General features: G+C 36.1%; 1 non-coding gene across 1 annotated transcript; it reads right to left on the minus strand.

The window, feature by feature from the left end:
• Positions 1 to 3444: 3444 nt before the first annotated feature.
• On the minus strand, positions 3445 to 3551 carry LOC141603844 (small nucleolar RNA R71). The gene has a single exon (XR_012525690.1). It is a non-coding gene; the product is annotated as a small nucleolar RNA R71 (small nucleolar RNA).
• Between the last annotated feature and the right edge of the window lie 1876 nt (positions 3552 to 5427).

Raw genomic sequence — 5427 nt, forward strand, 5'->3', positions numbered from 1 at the left:
GGGTGGGGTGCATAAAGGATACTCCCTCCAATTCACATCAAACTCCTACTTTTTGGAGGTCAAGCTTCAAAAATTTTAACCGTTAATTCACTAAAAAATATAAATCTTTGAAAAATAAAACTTACATATTTAGTTTTATTATGCAAATATCTTTCACAAAATTATATTTTTTGTGAAAATTTCTATGTTTATAGGACGAAAACTACAGTCAAAGCGTCACCTCGAAGACCACCAAAAGCAAATGGGGAGTTTGGTGTGGATTGAAAGGAGGATTGAAAGGAGTATTTTGGACTAGTTTTCCATATCCGTAGAAAAAAGAAGAAAGTAAAAAGATGGATAACACTGATTCGGTGAGAGAAGCATACGTACATAGCCACCCGCCCTGCCACAACTCATATATCAAGATTTTATAAAAATATTATATATAGAAACAAACATTAAAAGTTGTCTAGAAAAAGAAATAGAATTCCCTCAAAAAAAAATAGAAACATGCATTAAATTTAGGTAAGTACAAGTATAGGGTTGGGGTGGGGAACATAAAGGATACTCCCTCCAATTCACATCAAACTCCTACTTTTTGGAGGTCAGGCTTCAAAACTTCTTACCGTTAATTCACTAAAAAATATAAATCTTGTTGTGAAATAAAGACAAGAAGAAGTTAGAGAAAATATAGAGAGAGACAGAACTGTATATTATTCCATTATGAGAGGGTATATATACACATACAATGAGGGTAAAGTTTCCATAAGATAATACACTTTAGAATATTCTAAGATATTGGCATCCATATAATATTATACCATAATATTTCACAACACTCCCCCTTTGATGTCCATCACTGAAGAAGATGCCTCATTAAAAACCTTTCTAGAAAAACCCCGTGGGAAAAACACTAGTGAAGGAAAAGAGTACACTAATATTCAAACACGCATAACAAGCTGCCTCGTTAAAACCTTTCCATGGAAAACCTAGTGGGACAAAACCATGGCTAAGAAAAAAGAGTACAGCTGATGTGACTCATATTTGAGCACATTTAGTGCCCGAATTAGCCTCGTTCCTATGCTTTATAGTGCATAATTGGGTCATTTACTATCTTTAGTTCCCCATATTGCATATTCTTTGAGGTTTTGTTTCCTTGGTAGGAGAGGAGTGCAAACCTTGCATTTACATGGCGAAATGGAGCTAAATTGATCGCATCTAATGACCAAGCATCAAAGGGGATATGATACTAGAAGGCATATGTAGATAATGAAGTGAAACGGGCAATGACGAAAGGATCCTTGCATCCCTGGACTGATCCTCGCGGATTATGAAGGAAGAAAAGAAGAAATGTTGTCTGCCAAGGGATCCGAGCGGATCACAGAGGATCCGAGCGTCTCCCCACCACCATCCAAGCGTCCCGTGACCAAGACGCTCGTCCTGAAGCGAGAAAATCCGAGCGTCTCCCTTGACAATCCGCTCGGATCGTACCCCAGAGAGCCCGTGCCTGTTTTCAAGCCGCTCGGATCATGGCAAGACTATCAAAACGGAGATGCTCATTTCCTTCGAGAAGAGCATTTTCTCAACTTTTCTTAAGGACTTAATAGTAATTTAAGCCCTTAGTAACCCGAATTTATATACCTAATCTTTAGTATAAATACCCCATTGTACTACTTAGATTAGCATGCTCTCTTAATCATCTAGTAATCAAGTTCTAATCAATTAGTAATCATTCCTTTATCTTGTAATCAACTCTTAATCTAGTCTTAATACAAATCTCAATACTTAATCTTTCCTTAATTTCTCTATTGTTCATCATTTATTTTGGGTAATTAGAAGATCATTTGGGTTTATTGGGAGATTGACAACCTTCCATCAATCATCAAGTACTTCTATTATTCTTTGCATTATTATTTTGGAATCTCCATAGGTATAATTCTCTTAATCTTTGCTTTAATTATTGTTAATCATTTTCATTCATTCACCATGTTTTGCCTTGTTAATGTGATTGACAACCTTGTTAGCATGTTAAACTTGATCATGAGTGAGTAGTTTCCTTAGATAGAGTTAATGGGCAATTAGGGGAAACCAACATAGGGAATGATTCATGCTTAATCTAATATGTTCACATAATTTATTTGCTTGCTTGTTGTGATTTCAACTTATGCACATGTTATGTTTGATGAAATGCGAGTCTATGAATCCTTGCATTTTTTTACCCATCACTTATCTTTTCAATAAGGCTTGTAAGACATAAACCAACTCGAGCCTCATTAGACCATGCATAATGTTGAATAGGAAGGATTAAGTCGACTTGTAGGTGTTGTACAATCTAATCGATTCGGCTCCGGGACCCAAACCTTCTTAGGGATTGTAAGATATACACTAACTCGATCCCATCACAACAATAATTGCTTGCTTATAATTTGAGAACATGTTTGTTTGATCAACTCCCATGTATTCCCCTATGGACCCATGATACCCTAGTGCTTTTAATCAATTGTTTACACCTTCATTTTATCTACCTTGCTTTGTTTTTATTGTTGATTAGTCTTAATTGAACTCCTATCTCAACCCCAAATTGTGACACCCTAAGACACGACCATTTACAATTGAAAATCCTACATCAATACCCGTCCCTTGGGATCCGACCTTTACTTGCCTCTTTACTAAGAGTAGTTGGTGAAGTTATAAATATTGTTTTGGTTGGGTAACTTTTGACGACGAGTTTAAAAACCTACGACGCCAAAAATGGCGCCGTTTCCGGGGACGGTGTTAACTTGATTTGATTTTCTTTAATTGTTGTTAGTTGTGTCTTTCTTTACCTTGGGGAAGTCAATCTCCTCAAGGTTGTTCTAATTGTTTTCAAGTTGTTTGATATTTTGCATGTCTAGGAGATCACAAGGTAACTTGTTACCCATTGATCTTGAAATCGAAAGAACTTTGACCAACAATAGAAGACTTGCTAGGAATACTTTGAGAGGTATTGGTGAGATTGTGCACATTCAAACAAATAACATTGAGTTCATCAACCCTTTTTCAAGAAAAGGAGAGGATAACCCAATACAAAACCCACCACAAAATCAACCCACAATGCCTAAATTTTCATCACATTCCGTACCAACCGAGGAGAACCTACCAAATGGTACTCCTACACCACAACATTTAACCGGTAATTTCATTACCAAATCCGCATTCATACAATTGGTTGAGAGAAGTCAATTTGGAGGGATGCCTAGTGAAGACCCTCATTCCCATATGGAGACTTTTTGTGACTAGTGTGATGCGATTTCTCAAACCGGAGTTACTCAAGACTAAATCCGATGGGTCTTATTTCCTTTTTCTTTGATTGGTTCCTCGAAACAATGGTTGAAGAGCCTAGATAAGGCTACTCTTGGTATTGATTCTTAGAAGAAATTGGCACTTGCTTTCTACAAGAAGTTCTATCCTCCAGAAAAGACTAACATGTTGAGAGCCCAAATCACCGGGTTCAAACAAAGGGATGAGGAATCTTTGTATGAAGCATGGGAGAGATTCAAGGACACTTGTCGATCTTGTCTACACTATGGACTTAGCGAGTGGTTCCTTGTACAACAATTTTGGAATGGTCTGTATGAAGACTCCTGAAACATTCTCAATATGGGATCAAATGGTATGTTCACCGAAGTCGATGACAATCAAACATGGAACAAAATTGAGGAAATGGCGGTCCATAACTCGCAATATAGTAGACCTCGGAAGGCTACTAGAGGAGGAAAGCATGAGGTGGACTTCATTACTCAATTAGGTGCTCAACTTAGTGCTCATATTGATACCATTAATTTGAAGTTTGAGAAGGCCATGACTAAACTTGAAGAGGCCTCCAAATCACCCAAGCAACATGTTAATGCTATGGTGGCATCATCATCAATTCCAAGTGGAGTATGTGAGAGTTGTGGAACTTTGGGACATGACCAAAGTGAATGTAGGGGAACAAGTGAACAAGTGAATGTTTTCCAAGCATACAAAAGTGGCACCCCTTATTCCAACTATTACAATGAGAATACCAAATTTCACCCCAATCTTTCATACAAAAGTCAAAATGTTTAAAACCCTCAAGCATACACCCCACCTCCAATGAGAAACCAAGCTCAAAGACCCTTTTACAATCAAAACCAAAGTTATCAAAATCAACCTCCATACAATCAAACAAACGACCAAGGTTTTGATGTTCAAAAAGCGGTCCTCCAAATGCAAAAGAACCAACAAGAATTTTTCACTCAAATGCAAAAGGACAGCCAAGCAAAAGACATCACCATCAACAACATACTAGCTCACACAAAGATGTTGGTGTTGGAATATGTGTCCTCCGACAATAATGCGATCACGACTGTTGATCATGATGATCACATGTTTAAGTCTCATTATAAAGAATACAATTGGGAAGTATTTTTACTGTCAACTGATCAACATATATCGGTAATGATTGGCTTACTAGAGTTTGACATTACTGTCGTGCGACGGTGGTGATCAGTTGATCCCCTAGGTCATACCTATAGGGCAACACTCTTAATTGATCATTTAATTAATCGTATAACGTTAAGAGTTAATTAAATTACTTGAAAATTGACGGATGATTTTGGAAGTAAAATTTACGTATCGCATTGAAATTTGATTAAATGAGATACGGTCTGAGTAATCGAATTGTATCTTTACTCAGATGAAATTATTGTTTAAGGAAACAATTAAAATTGAGTGAATTATTATAAATACAATTTGTTGTGATTTATAATTGGTAAAATATTTTGGTACAAGTAATTATGAATTACTAAGTCGGTTTTTGTATATGACGTATTTTCATTAATACGTTGATTTTTTTAATATGTTAAAAATACATAGCAATTTTATGTGACATGTGACATGTGACATATTGACAAATTGACAAAAATAATATGGAATCCATATTAACTATATGTACCGAAAATTAGAGGAGGATTAAGCTAATTATATGTTGATTATATTAGTGGAGGGCATGATGATTACCTACTAATCTAGCCATGCAACCCTATTGTGCATTGTGAAGACAAATAAGTGCATGCATTGGCTCCCCTCCCCCTCCTCTTGTCCGGTTTTTTAGAGAGGAAAACCACTTGGTTTTTCCTCTCAATTTTACCTTATACACAATAATGTTATTGTCTTTTGATTATTCATTCATTCATCTTATCAAAATATTTTTAGAGAGATAAAAATATTCCACTTCCTCTTCTCCTCTCCTAACCGGTTTTGGGAGATTAAAACCAAATTATTTTGGGTCATTTTTCTACAAAATTAATATTATCTAGCATTCATAGTATTAATTTTATTAAGAGTGAGCTTTGGGTATATAGCTTTGGGAGAGATCCTATACTTGGATCTTAGTTCTTCCATTAAAGGAAAGCACAAGAACAAGAGAGAAAGGTGATCTCTCTT

Source organism: Silene latifolia, chromosome 9 (genome assembly GCF_048544455.1).
Source record: "Silene latifolia isolate original U9 population chromosome 9, ASM4854445v1, whole genome shotgun sequence".
Lineage (NCBI taxonomy): Eukaryota > Viridiplantae > Streptophyta > Magnoliopsida > Caryophyllales > Caryophyllaceae > Silene > Silene latifolia.